This window comes from Haliotis rubra, unplaced genomic scaffold (assembly GCF_003918875.1).
Source record: "Haliotis rubra isolate DU_JTF1 unplaced genomic scaffold, ASM391887v1 Scf13, whole genome shotgun sequence".
Classification (NCBI taxonomy): domain Eukaryota; kingdom Metazoa; phylum Mollusca; class Gastropoda; order Lepetellida; family Haliotidae; genus Haliotis; species Haliotis rubra.
This window is the reverse complement of record NW_025765225.1, coordinates 1,828,489-1,844,682: the sequence shown is the minus strand read 5'-3', so window position 1 is coordinate 1,844,682 and position 16,194 is coordinate 1,828,489.

Sequence of the window (16,194 nt, the reverse complement as noted above, 5' to 3'; positions counted from 1 at the left end):
TATGGTAACCTCTCTTTAGCCAAACAGCCACTTTAATCTAACCTTATGCACTTGATACATGAGTAACCATAAAAATGGTTTTCATGGCGCCAATCAACCATTATGCAAATCATGGAAGGAGTCATTGACAAGTACACAACACCTGTCAATAGCAAGTATGTGATCCACAAAATGCAATGACATACTGAAACCTAGGATCCATGCTTACAATAAGCTTAGATATATAAAACTAAATTAGAACCCATATCACAGTTTTCTGTTGAATCAATGACTTGATCCTTAGGTGTGAATAGTATGAATTTAAATTTGTTAGATGGACCTCACCATGTAACAAACGTTTTACTTTCTATAATAGAAACAATGATGTTTTTTATATCACTATTAAAGTTAAATACCATTCGTTTCCCGTGTAGGGTTGGGTATTTTTTAGGGGAAGACTTCTCTTGTTGACAGTCTCTACGTCGAGACCATCTTAACAAACTGTTAAAAATCTTTCAAGAATGGCATTAATTGTGTTTTGGTGTGGACTTACAAATCGAAAGAATCACAAGGTAAGTTGATATTGAGTTGGGCTTTACGTCACATCGGCATTATTCCAGGGGATGGCCTAAAAGTCGGGCCAAGAAAAGTCGGGCCGGGCCACCGGGTAATACTAAAAATGGATTGCAGAATATTAAAACGAAACCTGCACATTTGGGTCGATACTCTTCCTGCCTTCACAAATGCATAGTTTGATTGAAAATGTATAGTTAATGGAGACTTAACACTTTTGATTGAGACTATATTGTGAATGGAGAGAGAAAAGGGCTTCACTTTAACGGAGCAGTTATCTTTATATGTGGCATTTTGTAACATCACACATTGATATTTAGGTTGATATAATACCAATCTATGGATTTAAACACATTTCAAGATACATCTGTGAGGTATAAGGTGCGTTTGAGAGCCCGGGCAAAGCTGGACCGAAAGCTTGTGGTACAGTGTCTTTGTTGAGAATGTATAGAAAATAGGGTTTCACTTTGAGCAAGGTGTTTGCTTCAAATACTGCGCTTTGAGACTCTGTGAAGTGCTACGTAGGTAGATATAATACTAATCTATGGATATAAACACATTTCAAGATACATGTGTGAGGTTTAAGGTGTTTTTGAGAGCCCGGGCCAAGTCGGGCTAAACAGAGACTAAACACTTTTGATTGAGGCTGTGTTGATAATGGAGAGAGAAAAGGGCTTCACTTTAACGAACCAGTTATCTTTACATGTTGCATTTGATAACATTACAAAGTGATATTTAGGTAGATATAATACCAGTCTATGGATATAAACACATTTCAAGATACATGTGTGAGGTTTAAGGTGTTTTTGACAGCCCGGGCCAAGTCGGGCTGAACAGAGACTAAACACTTTTGATTGAGACTATATTGTGAATGGAGAGAGAAAAGGGCTAACTTTAACGAACCAGTTATCTTTACATGTGTCATTTTGTAACATCACACATTGATATTTAGGTAGATATATTGCTAATCTATGGATTCAAACACAAACCAGAATACATGTGTGGGGTTTAAGTTGTTTTTGACAGCCCGGGCCAAGGCGTACCGAACGCTTGTGATACTGTTTGTTGAGAATATGTAGAAAAGATAGCTTCACTTTCAGCAACGTTTTTGCTTCAAATACTACGCTTTGAGACTCTGTGAAGTGATATTTAGGTAGATATAACACTAATCTATGGATATAAACACATTTCAAGATACATGTGTGAAGTTTAAGGTGTTTTTGAGAGCCCGGGCCAAGTCGGGCTGAACAGAGACTAAACACTTTTGATTGAGGCTATGTTGAGAATGGAGAGAGAAAAGGGCTTCACTTTAACGAACCAGTTATCTTTACATGTTGCATTTTGTAACATCACACATTGATATTTAGGTAGATATAATACTAATCTATGGATTTAAACACATTTCAAGATACATCTGTGAGGTATAAGGTGCGTTTGAGAGCCCGGGCCAAGCCGGACCGAAAGCTTGTGATACTGTGTCTTTGTTGAGAATGTATAGAAAATAGGGCTTCACTTTGAGCAAGGTGTTTGCTTCAAATACTACGCTTTGAGACTCCGTGAAGAGCTATGTAGGTAGATATAACCCTAATCTGTGGATTTAAACACACATCAGGATACATGTGTGAGGTTTAAGTTGTTTTTGACAGCACGGGCCAAGCCGGGCTGAACAGAGACTAAACACTTTTGATTGAGGCTATGTTGTGTTTGGGGAGAGACAAGGGCTTCACTTTAACGGAGCAGTTTTCTTTATATGTTTCATTTTATAACATTACGAAGCGACATTCAGGTAGATATAATACCAGTCTATGGATTTAAACACAATTCAAGATACGTGCGTTACGTTTAAGTTGCTTTTGACGGCTCGAGCCAAGCCGAGCGGAAAATTGTGGCCGAGATAATGTTGAGAGTGTGGGGAAGAGTTCGTATCATTTAAATGTGGTCATGCTTTAAATACGATGAATAGTGAATTTATGGGGTGGTATGTGATTGGATATAGATGTTAAAACATTTTCGGGCCGACGGAAATGTGTATCGGAATTGGCTGAAGTATTTATACGTATTAAATCCCGTCTCGTTTAACGATTCCACTTTTAGACGTAACCTCGGTCAGCCAGTTCACAGGCTTCTCGTCTTCCTGGGTTTTAGCCGATTTACTCGTAATAAAGTTATTATGGTACGCGTTTGTGGCTTCCGATTGATCATTATTATCATGAGTGTATGTTGCATTGATTAATTGTAGGCATGGTTTTCGTTAATGGGTTTATTAGCCAATAATAGATTTGGCCCGCCTTGGCCCGGCCCGGCCCCACTTTTAGGCCATCCCTTATTCCAGCCATATGGTGACGAGAACAAGTCTGCTTTAATAAACATGGTAGGTACAGAGTCAAAATGAGTGTTATTGCAGAAACATATATTCATTACATTGTCATTTAAAGACAGAAAAAGGCATAGCACTAAATTTAAAGGCAGGCAATTTGTTAGTCACATTACACAGTTACAATTTATGATACAGATCAACTTCCCTCAGGTAGTTCACTATCAGGTGAGCGTTTACGCGGGAGAACAGATCGGTTGCAACATAGCGTGAGTCCCTTGCAGACGATAAGTCCACACAGTCAAGCAGAATATGCTTGATGGTGAAAACCTCATCGCAAGAGACACACACAAGGTAAGTAGTAAGAAGGACTTCCTGTTGAATATGACCAGTGGTAGAAGGATTTTTAGCTGATAAGGTCAGGTATCGGGGGCAAAGATAGAATTGTGAGACCATAATCTCACGACAAACAGGATTGGAAGGGACTACATCCAATTACCAGCAATTTGTTTATCATACGCTTGGAAATAAGGCGTAAATCAGCTTGACATGTATTGGCGGTATTATCGATCATGAGGGTCTTTCATGAGTTGGTAGTATGCAGGAAGTATGGAATAACCTTTGTCACGGTCGTTTGATGGCTTGAGTCTTTTGATGTAGATAGCTTCTTGGAGTGTCCTGAGTTTAAGACTTTGAGGTTGGCTGTTAGGGTTTAGGCTCTGTCCACTGGATCCTGTGGTCGGGATTGTCTTGGATGTGATCTGATAGGGCTGGTGTTGAATCAAGTTTTAATACTGAGGTCTGATGCTCCTTTACTCGGGTTTGGAGGGGTCATGATGCTTCTGCTCCGCCAAGCAACATCTTACCTCCGAACTCCAGTATCTGAAACAAGTCTTCACACAGTACAACAAATTGCATGCTTGACAGACAACTCAAGGTCCATTGTCAGTGACCACTTACAAGCATGACTTTATGGTAATCAAAGTTTGCATCTGTTCTGATGCTCTGCTTTAGTTTCAAGAAACAGTCACTGACGAGGTTAAGAGTCAAGGAGCACATCAGAATAAATCACGGTCAAGCATGTCCTGCTTGACTGTGTTGAGTTTTCCATCATATTAAATAAATGTTTCAGTGTAAAATCCATAAAAGGATCTCTTTATTATTATTATTGCGCCGATATCCAGCTCGGCTGATCAAAGGCGCTTTTCCCCCTCGATCATTGAATGTCAATTTAAAACGGCGCATCGTATTGCCAATCTCAAATCCCCGTGGAGCATACAATTCTTGCAGCCACTAGGCGCACCGAGTTAATGTAGCTTTCCCATCCTTACGAAGTACCCATTCACAGCTGGTTGGACTGGGACACATTGTCACAGTACTTTGTCCATGTTTAGTGCACGTTGCTGTACCCGCAACTATGTGTTTGTACGCATTCATGTCGCCACAATCTGGTCATTTACCAACGGATTCGTGGATTCTTTTAAGTGCACAGGCTTGTGTACTGTACAACACCGAAAGAGTCTGCACAAAAAGTTGACTCCAAGGTTTTTACACCCAGTCACAGGTGAGCTCGATCCCGCATCTCAAGTTCGCTGGATCACTATCCTGACACCTCAGACAGCTGCCCACCACGCCCGTTAACGTGAGTTCGTTTGTAATCCTTGTTTTTAAAAAAAATTGGATTGGTGCACAAATTTGATTAATATGTTCTGTATATAGATAGTTATATTTTATTAACGGTAGATTAAATTAGCAGCCGAGATGCTAGTGGCTGTATACGGGGTTGAACGTACTTTTAAATTATTGTACATTTGAGAGGGCACATAAGTAACAATACGTACACAAAGAAAGTATTATCCCAAATATACATTTGACCACTTTGTAAATAGTATTGTGTATTCATAGTTTTTGGTCGTGGTCTAGACTACCAATTGCCCAACTTCCATTTTTGTGGAACCTGCCGTGGCAAAGTGGGTTAGATGGTTGACTTGGTGTGCTGGCGATTAGATGCCTGACTCTAGGAGTGTGGGTTCGCATCGCGGATGGGACTCAAACCAACAAAAGTACAAGATCTGTAGTTTACTGAGAAATAACGTGCTACAGGGGTAATGCAGGGACAAACATAAATATGTTACGAATAATGTTTTATAACTACAACTTCTTGGCACAGTGCAATCAAGTAAAATATATTATATTTAAAACATGACACCACGATGATTCATTTTAACAGCACAAATAAATCACCCAACTGTATACACGGCGACGCAGTACATGCGCCATATATTACAATTTGGCTGAAAAAACACACCATCCAGCATAAAGAGGTTTCTATCAAATTCTCGTTCAGTTGTGCATGTGAATTTAGTTATATAACATCCACACTGTGCACAATGCACAGGGTAACGGGCCATATCATCAACCTAACATGTGTTCATGCCACATTTCATTCAACTGATGAAGTGTTTTCTCGGAGGAGGGTATACCCCAACGTTCATGTTAAACGGCAGTTTATTGGTCCAAACGGAAGACATTCATTGTAATCAGGGCATATTGTGAAACAGGTAATTGTCTGAGTTTTGGAGTTGGATATATTGGTAAGTAAACCATACTTACCATTGTCAGTGCACGCATTGATTGGGGAATGTGTGACACTGTTCTTTGGGTAATTATTTACAAAATCTAGCAATATAGACAAATCTAGCCATATATTAAAATCACACATATTCTACGATTAAAAAAGTGAAAACTTTTAATTTACCTTGAATGTTTGGGGACTTACGTACCAGATATATACTGAAACAGACTAGAAGATACAATGGTATAATCTATTAGACTTGTACCGTAATGAGTAATACATGTGAACGCTCCAGTTAAATCCCCTGAAATACGGCCGTTAACAATGTGAATACCTCACACTCACAAGTCCAACAGACACAGCAAATCGATTTGTTTCACGGTCTTGCGATTCACGAAAGTTGTAAGTCGCATACATGCCACCGAGCTGAAGTAGGACAACATCAGACTCGTCGTCAACAAGAAATTCCTCTCTGCAACCAGTTAACAATGTGAATACCCTACACTCTACATAAAGCCTTGTGCGTTGTTGCTGTGTAATGGGGGATGTTCCGGTAAAATATACACAAATCCCATATTGATAGTTTTGCTACGTGTAGACAGTGAAACATTGGAAAATACACGGTTCACCCACGCGTTATAATTCCTTGTGAGACGGTCAGAAATTCAGTGATGAATATATACAGCAATCTCCCTACGTTTTTAATCGCCTTCAGAAGCAAAGCATGAGAACGAGCGAACTATCTTTATGCATTGTTTCATAAAGTTCTATTTTGTCAAAACTATGTAAGTACTGGTTACTAGTTTTCAATTTCTATCTGTGATAATCTAGTTGTTTTACTGTCCTTCGTTGACAGGTTTTTATAATTTTCCTTTATTTTTATTAATATTTTTCTTTCCTTTTTATTAATCTATAACTTGATTGAGTGACGATATGGCTGAAATATTGCCAAAGTGACATCAAATGTTAACTCACTCACTCACTCACTCAGTATATATCTGACTTAGTCGTAGAATCCCAAAATGAATCAGATCACCTCCCTGTCGCGTGCAGGCTTCAGTTTTATTTTGTGAACAATATTGATGAAACAAAGCGTGCATGAGAGTCAATGACAGTATCTGGTGTGAAATTCCGATGGAACGTTAATGAAGAGCAGGTGTATAAAATCCAGGAAATTTAGATGAACAATCTATATTTGACGATACTGTTGCCAAATTCACTACAAATCATGGTACAGAAGATGCAACAATTCAGTTGTTTTATCTCACGTAATTAATTACTGGAGGAGAGATTTTCGCACATTAAATGGTGTTCAGTCATCAGGTTCAGATGGTATACCTCCTGGATTTATTGAAAAGGCATCTATTCTGGTTCAATATTTTGAAATCATATGATAATTACTTTGTTTAAAAAAGGAGGATCATCTGATCCCCATACCCATTGAGGCATAGCTCTGTTCAATATCCTGGGTAAGGTCCTCCCATCTATTTTGGAAGTCAGAATTAGAACTTGAATAGAAGTTAATTTTATAATCCATGAATTTCATGCTGGTTTCATAAGTAATTACTCGGCAGTGGATAATATACATAGTTACCCTCCAATCACTCTGCCAAAAATATTACAGAGAACATAAAGTTCGTTTTCATGTGGCATCTATATATTATCGAAAAACCACCAGGACTTCACCAAAAGAAAACTTGCAGAAGCAGTTCAAATCCGGAGACACAAACCCTCAATCAACAGAAACCCTCAATCAACAGAGACCAGGGATATCTCATCCCTTCTGCATACAATGAACTGATAAAAACAACAGATTAGAGCCACCACCGTGCCTTGTTGTTAATCCCCTTGATTCATACCTACATGTTGTTATTAGTTAATCCCTGTTGATGTATATAAGTCTGTTCTGCTGTAGTACTTCACTCTTGCTTGACAACGGTATAAGAATCCATACCGAAGCGTCGCATCATATAAACTGATGTGCAAAAGAAAGTACACAGGTTTTGTTTCTTCCAATAAGATAAAAATAACAAAACCTTTTGATGAAATGGAAAATGTATGTTAAAGCACACTGCAATACACGTGTTTTATCAGCAAAATGACATTGTAACAATAAACAGCGATGTAGTGATGACCACTGCAGACGGTTCCTACGATGCTGGAAGGTCAAGGCCATTCCACGCAGCGGTCGGTAGGCCCATATTTGCCAGCAGGACGAAGTCGTCTTGTCACTGTGAATCGGCTTACGCGATGACCCAATGATGTGGCTGCTGATGACGTCACCGTCAACATCCAGTTGCGTAGGTGAATAACCCGCAGATAGCGATTCTCTTGGGATGCTGTGACTCTGGAACGTCCACTTCTTGGTCGATCACATGTCTGGCCTGTCGTACTGATACGATTAAATAGCCGAATTATGGTTTGTCTTGTGCAACCCAATGTCCTTGCAATATCGCTGTTGAAAGCACCCATTTGTGTCATTCCTTTGGCCCGTTCTCGTTGCGATGACGTCAATCTTGGCATTTCCTCGTGAGATTTCTGTCAAGTGATTGTTCAGTCTTCACGACAAACAGGTTTTATACTCTCTGTCAGAAAAGTGCTGGTGCACGGGACAATAATCACAATTTTGCAAAAAAAGTCGTGCAAAACACGTACAAATGTTTTTGGTTGCATTTTGGCAAATGAAACATGATGGTTGCGTACTATACAATCAATGTTTTTCAATAATTTTATTAGTTAGAACGCATATTTGGGATTGCAACAACAATTACACCTGTGTACTTTCTTTTGCACGTCAGTTTATAATAAAAGAAGTTGTTATCCATAAGAATCTTCCTTTCTTATTAGTCACCAACTTCTAAATGCCAATCAAACAGATCAACTTTTTGAAGACGTTGAAATCCCTTATATGTGGTAAGAAAGTACAAAGTGGTATTTCTCCAGATATCTAGTTGTCATATTTTACATCACTACTCTGTCCTGAACCAGGAAGTGAAAATGATGCCTTTGATGAAACTGTATCCGATTATTTACATTCTCATTCCTGTGATCATTGGAAAAATTTGCCCTTTACTGATGATCTCATATCGGGTCAAATCACAGAAAAAGAAATTGAAGAAAGTATTGGTATGCTGAAACGAAATAAGGCTCCGGGCGAAGATGGTATTCCAGCAGAATTTCTTATGTTGGCTGACACAACAACTGCTTTTAAATACTTACATTTATTGCTTAATAAGATATTAGATACAGGTCACTTTCCCGAAGTATGGAATATTGGAATGATTGTTCCTTTGTTTAAGTCTGGAAGCTGATCAAATCCGGATAATTATAGAGGAATCTCGCTGTTAAATGTTACTGGTAAAGTTTTACGTCTGTTTTAGAAACACGAATAAGAATTTGTTTGGATGTTAATAATCTGATTTCGGAATCTCAAGCAGGTTTCCGTCCGGATTATTCTATGGTAGACAATATTTTTATCCTACAGTGGTTGTGCAGCAAATATCTCTGTTGAAAAGGGGGTAGATTTTACGTGGCATTCGTCGATTTTAGAAAAACCTTTGATTACATTAATAGGGGAAAAAAAGCTCTATATGTTAGTTATAAAAGGTTGTCATCGCAAAATGTATAAAATATTGAAGAGTTTGTATTCATCAGTTAAAGCTTGTATAAAATCTAAAGAGGGCATCACACAACAATTTGAAACTTCATGTGGTGTTCGCCAAGGTTGTGGTTTAAGCCCTGTGCTATTCGCATTTTTTGATAAATGAACTTGTAATTGATTTGTATAATAAAGGTGATCATGGAATATTTATAAGCCAAACTATTGAAGATATAATGATGCTATTGTTTGCAGATGATGTCACAATGTTTTCATTTACAGTAGCAGGTTTACACAGACAACTGAATGTATTAAATGTTTTTTTTGTAAAAAAATGGAGTCTTGAGGTGAATACAGAAAAAAATCCAAATATAATAGTATTTAGAAACGGTGGTATATTGAGAAACGAGAAATGGTACTTTGGTGATAAACAGCTAAAATGTGTTACTAACTATAAGTACTTAGGGTTAAATATTCTCCTCACCTTTTATGGTCAAACGCTTGGAAGACTCTTGCTGCACAGGCATCTAAAGCAATGTTCTCTGTATTTCATATATTTAGTAAGAATAGATTTATCTCATTTATTACAGCCTGCAAAATATTTGATATGAAAATTATTCTTGTTTTATTACACGCAAGTGAAATATGGGGCAGTAATTATCATCATGTAATAGAGCAAGTGCATATTTTAAAACGATATTTAAGGGTGGGAAAGTCTGCATCCAACACGGCTATACTTGGTGAGACTGGTGGGTGTGACATGTTTGTATCAACTCAGATACGATGTATTAAGTATTGCATTAAGTTGTTGTAAATGAATGTTAATCGTTATCCATATCAATGGTATGTATAACTTAAAAATTTAAATGAAAATGTAATTGGGTGTCCAATATTACAACTATCTTGTTTAGAACAGGCTAATGTGTCTGGATATCACAAAAGGTTGGTGATGCAAATGTGTTTATTCTGAAGTTTAGAGAAAGATTGATTGACATGTACAAACAAACTTGGCATGGTTTTATTAGTAACTCGCATTATTTAACGCACTACTGTAAGCTGAAAGCAGTTTTGGAGCCTGAATGTTATATCTTACAACTGAATAATAAGTCTCTTCTAAGAGCAGTTTGTAAATTTAGAATATCCCTACATAATTTTAGAATTGTTACTTACAGGAAAAATAAAGACAATGGTATAACTAGTTGTATCTGTATAAATTGTAATTTTGGAGCGATTGAAGAGGAATACCATGTTTTTACGCAATGTACAACCTATAATGAAATTCGGCAAAAGTACTTGCCACAGATGAATGCCATGCCTCAATGTGAACAAAGCATGTTAGAAGTATTGCACTCTAAAGATTCTAATGTTATTAAATCAGTCGCTCTGTTTTGGAAACATCTCTTTAGATAACATACATGAAATTATCACGTGGCATTGTAAAATATTGTATCTTTCAATTATATTAATTAAGAAATACAGTTCGCTCTACCACCATGTATAGTGCAATAAAACACACTTTCGCCCTGAACTATTATAGTTAAAGTACGAGGACGCTTGCGTCCGAGTGCTTTAACGTTATAATAGTTCAGGGCGAAAGTGTGCTTTATTACACTATACATGGTGGTAGAGCGAACTGTATTTCTTTTCTAAGAGACCAAATTTAATACTTTCTAAGGATAATTACGATTAATTTAAGGCAGAAAACAAACGACGGTGTCGGTGATCTAAATTAAGAATCCGCGATCAGGGCTAACTGGCGCGCTGTCTTATTTATGTGTCTGCCCCCCTACGTTAAGACAAACGTTACCAGAAAGAAAAAAAAATGTTTACGTTCGGATTAAATATATTATCTGAATTATTTTAATTACATCTGTCATTAACGTAAACCATATGGGGCAATATGAACGTCGCATTTCTACTACCAACGTAAGTTTAGATCAGTACATCCAGATGAAGCTGAGTAGTCAAAAACGCTAATAAAACTTGTTAGTCGAATTGACACATTTTAACCGTCGTAAAACATAAACGTAATGTTTCCACCAGTGATGTTAGCTGCGTGAAGCAACTACAAACCAAGAAACGGGATGCAACGGAGTAGTGTACTGTAGGAGGCCGTACGAGGCGATGACAACTGACATGCATTGTGACGTAATGTAAAATGGTTCGATTACGAGGGGGCACACTAGAATGGCGCAGTGACGGGATAACGTCATTCAATTGTTACGTCATCAAGAAACTATACCTTTATTGTCTGATAATGATGTTTTTTTCCGATTGTTCTAACCGCTAGGCATCTTAGAAAAGCCGTTAGGCCCACATTACTGAATAAATATGTCTGTCTGTCTGTATCACACTACAACATGATTCCACGGACACTGAGTACCTTGAGTACAGTGAGCGCCAGTCCAAGACCCGCACAGGTGTCACTCCCGTAGGTGTTCATCTTGTCACAGGCAGAGCGTGGGCTCAGCCGAATGATCCGTGTTAAAAAATACGCTTCCTTCGATCAAACAACTTTTGCAATCCTGATGATCTATTCTGTCTGTCCACAGGCTGACTGACTGACTGACTGAGTTTGGTTTTACGCCGCTTTAGGCAATATTCCAGCAACATCACGGCGGGGGACACCAGAAATGGGCTTCACACATTGTGCCCATGTGGGGATTCGAACCCGGGTCTTGGGCGTGACGAGCCAACGCTTTAACCATTAGGCTACCCCACCGCCCCCTGGCCACAGGCACTAGGGGAACCCCCACGCAATGTGAGGCATGGTTCAAGAGCCAGACAAATCACATGTAGCAGGTGTCGATCCAAAGCGTCGACGCATTTTCCCAGGTCACGATTCAAGCTCTGATTCTGACTGAAAAACTATCTTGATACATTTCTTGATGCAAACTAGTTTGGCTCTCATTGTTTCCACTTCTTGTTTACAAAATTCATGAATTCAAGGACAGAAAACACATATGTATTACTATTAAACACACTATACAGTTAAGTTAGTTGCGAAAAACATATATTTCTAAGGGAAAATGTAGACTCGCGTAATATACCAGTTTAAGATAACGGTAGTGAGATGATATTCTTGGGAATGAAGCCGCATCACATGCGTAAGAATATGGGAGTTCCCCACATCGCGGGTTTCCATAATGTGAAACTGTTGTTTTCATTTGACCTTTTCTTAGAACGTGTGAGTGCGTTAATATTTAGCGGCACATCGCTGATATTTATTTATCGTGAACAATTTATTTTTATCAATATTAAATCAATAAATTTGGAACGTAAACTCCTGTCATCGAAGGACAGTAAACTACCCGGTTATGACATCTCTTAATTTAAAACTAGAACGCTATCACAAAAATGTATCACTATAGACAATAGTACAATATATAAACGGGCTATAGATCACCAGCAACTGAAATCTGATCAGAATAATAGGGACGTTCTAGATTGAAAACTGATGTGGGTAATAAAAAGAATAACCAACTCGTTATATTAATTATGTAATTCTGTCACCAAGGCTGGCGACTCGTTAGTTATTGTGTAAATTATAAACCCCAAGTAGGTATCATTAAATTACATCGAATGAAGCCAACTATCGGTTATAAATACTTGAGTTGTAGGTCCAGGTTTGAAGAATTCATTATGTGTCGATGTCGCATTGGCCACACAAGATAATATTATACGCATGAGTGTTTATTGAAAGGTGAAGATCCTCCATTTTGCATCTCTTGTGATTAAAGAATCTCGGTCAAGCATGATTTTTCCATCACAAGGGATAAATATGTCAGTGTCAAAACAATCAAGGATCTTTTTTCAATATAAATTATCATTTAATAATTATGTTTTGTAAAGAAATAGAGTTATTAGATTCATTTTGAACAATATGTTTTGTAAATAGATAAATATTGCTTTATCATAAATGATAGAATGCATTAGCAACTGCGATTATTAGTGGCTGTAACCTCAAAGGGGGTTGAAGTACTGTAAAATAGTGTCCAGCTGAGAGGATACATAAGGCCCAAAAACATTCAGTAAATTTACACTTGCCAAATTTTTAATACGTAGCATCTTTTAAATTTTAAATTATGGCTACATCTGACTACAATCGAAAACGGCTGAAGGGATGATGTAAATCCAGCCAGGGTCCATGCAGGTAGCAAAGGTACTGAAAATCCCCATGGTCCCTAGTATGGTGATGAACCTTCAGTTGTTGGTGATATATAGTCTGTTTTTATATTGTATCGTTTACTTTAGTTGAACTGTTTTAGGTTTAATTACTAGTTTTAAATTTATACCTGTGATAATCTAGCTGTTTTCTTTTTCTAATTTACCTATAATAGTAAATATATAACTTGATATAGTCATGATATAGAGCTTTGGTTTCCCATAAAAGTGTTCTTAAAACAGAGTCATAACAGGATTGGAACATACTTTTGTTTTGTACTGGAGGAACAATCTAATGCAGCATTCAGGTTATCAAAAGGGGCTGTTCGAAATGCACCCAAGCTCAATCTGAGTCCTTGATGGTGGATTGTTTCTGGTTTCTTTAAAATTACTCTTGTAGGCCCCAAAGAGATAGAGAGAGGGGAGGGAGCGAGAGAGAGAGAGATGTATATACAATTACTGTAGTCAAGATGATTACCTAAAGCTATAATTTACATAAGAACATACATGTACATGTATATATAAATGATTTATACAAGACACTTCCGAAAATGGACATACGTCATTATACACAAGTTAATACTTCAGCAAAAATCAATCAGTGTAACATTGGAAAGAGAATTATTTATGGATGTTAACTTCTTTATTTTGAGGAACACAACGTTTCGGAGTAAATCCCTACTCCCTTCATCAGGTAAATGAATGATATGAGACAAATAGCATATATATGTACATGTAACAACAACAAAAGTAATAAGATAACAAAGATGCAGGCAAAACAATGGAACAAATAGGAGCCAGCACTTAAGAGTTAATTAGCACTGAATGGAAGCCAAATCTAGTTAATTAGTGCTGTTAGAAGCCAACATTTAACAGTTAAGTAGTGTTGATAGGTGATGAACAGTGGTCATAGAGTGAGTGAGTGAGTTAATATTTAACGTCACATCGGCAATATCTCAGCCATATCGTGACAAAAACAATTTATACAATACAAAAATGAAAACATTGTGAAGAGTTAAAGCTGTCGAGTATTACACATATGAACATAAAACTAGCATGTAAAAGGAAATAGTGTAATTAAAGAAGACAGTACAATAATATAATTTCGAGCAGCGATGAGGGCTCCTTTGGTTTGATACAATCTAGCCACTTGTACCTGTGATGTAGATGTTGAAAGTAGTAATGGCTACTGTGAATAGGGATCATATCACTGCCAGTAATGGGAAATTCGTCTTTCGTTAACTTTGAATTCATATGGTCCAGGGTTAGATGGGTTTGATACAAAGGATTGTGTAGTATTGTGTGGATAATGACACTTTCGATGTAGATTCTTACATTGACAAAACATCTAGGCCAGTAAACACCAGAGAGAAAGAGCACCAGGCATCAACAAACAAATTCGACAACAAATCAGCTATCTCAGAAGACATTCAGACCATCTTCAATCGCCAAATCAACTGGACAGAATACACAATCTTGGCAAACAATCTGGCTTTACCAAACGGATATCAACTTATGCCATCCACGTCAAACGACACCGACCCCTGATCAAGATTATTTCATCCCCTCAGCATACGACGAACTCATCAACCAACCCTAACTGCTTGGATAACTTGTATAAACATGTCCAACCTCTCCTGCTCTGTACATCCCACTGGCTTTTAAATGTAATCCATTGTCACTGGCTTCTACATGTAAGCCTTTATCATCACATTGTTTCTGTACTTTCCAATTAACTTCTTGTTCTTGTTATTATTATTTACTGTACATTTGATACATGCTATTTCATTTACCTCGAACAAGCATGAACAACATATGTACCAAACGGTGTTACTATCCACATGCAGCATACAACATCAGCAAACGTTTGGGACACATACTGCTTACTTTCATCGTGCACCGATAGCAACTGTAGTGTGGAAAATATAGTCATTTGACCCTCTGTTGTGTTTGAAGATACATTACTGAAATCGGCAGATATGATCAGAACTTACAGCCTACATGTACAGGTAAATATTAGTCGAAATCGGACGGTTGGTTTCAGAGTTAGGGGTGTTTGAAACGTATTTGAGTGATTTTATTATGGAAGTAACCCATGTTGATTTGTTGTTGTTTATGTTGTGTTGAAAGTCAGTATGAAGAATATTTGTTTAGTTTCTGTTTTGGATGTATGAAAGTTTATATTTGGTGATTTGTGTGTTGTTGCTAATTTGGCTGCTGTATCTGCTGTGTCGTTTCCTATTATGTTTGAATGGCCTGGTATCCAGGTGAAAGTTATGTTTTTATTTGCTCGTTTAAGTGAGTTTGTTTGGATTGTGATATTATGAATGAGATCAGGGCGAGATTTGGAGTACTTGTTATGTATTTGCCTAATGGAGTTTAGTGAGTCGGAGAGAATTAGGAAGTTAGTTTGTGGGAGGGTAGGTATTAGGTGCAGTGCGGTGAGGATAGCTGTTAGTTCTGCTGTATGTATTAAGGTGTGGTTTGTATAGTGCACGTTGGTTGTTATTGGGGGGGGGGGGGAGTAGGGTTGGTTGTTGGACATGTATGCCTATACCAGTTGTTTTGTTTGGGTTGATTGAAGCGTCTGTATATATATGGGGGTGTGTAGGGTGGTTATTGTTGATATAGTTGTTTGTGATGTTTGTTATGGTGGGTTTGTTGGTGTTTTTTGGTAACTGCTGGAGAATGTTGTCTAGGGTGGTGTCTGTGGTGGGTGGGGGTATGTCGTGAATGTAGCTTGTATGTGTATGTTGTATATCGTTTAGCTGTTGTGCCTGTAGAAGTTTATGGAGGTGGGTGAGGCATGGAGCTCTTAAGGGATTTAATTTGAATTTCTTAAGTGTTGATTTCTTTATATTGCTGTATTTATGTGTGACGAGTTTAAATAGTGGGTTATGTTGGGCCCCAGCCCAGTAAGTGAGTGTTGTTTGGTTGATTCTTTGTGTGAATGAAGTGGTGCCTGAGAGTAGAAGTAATGTGTTTAAGGAG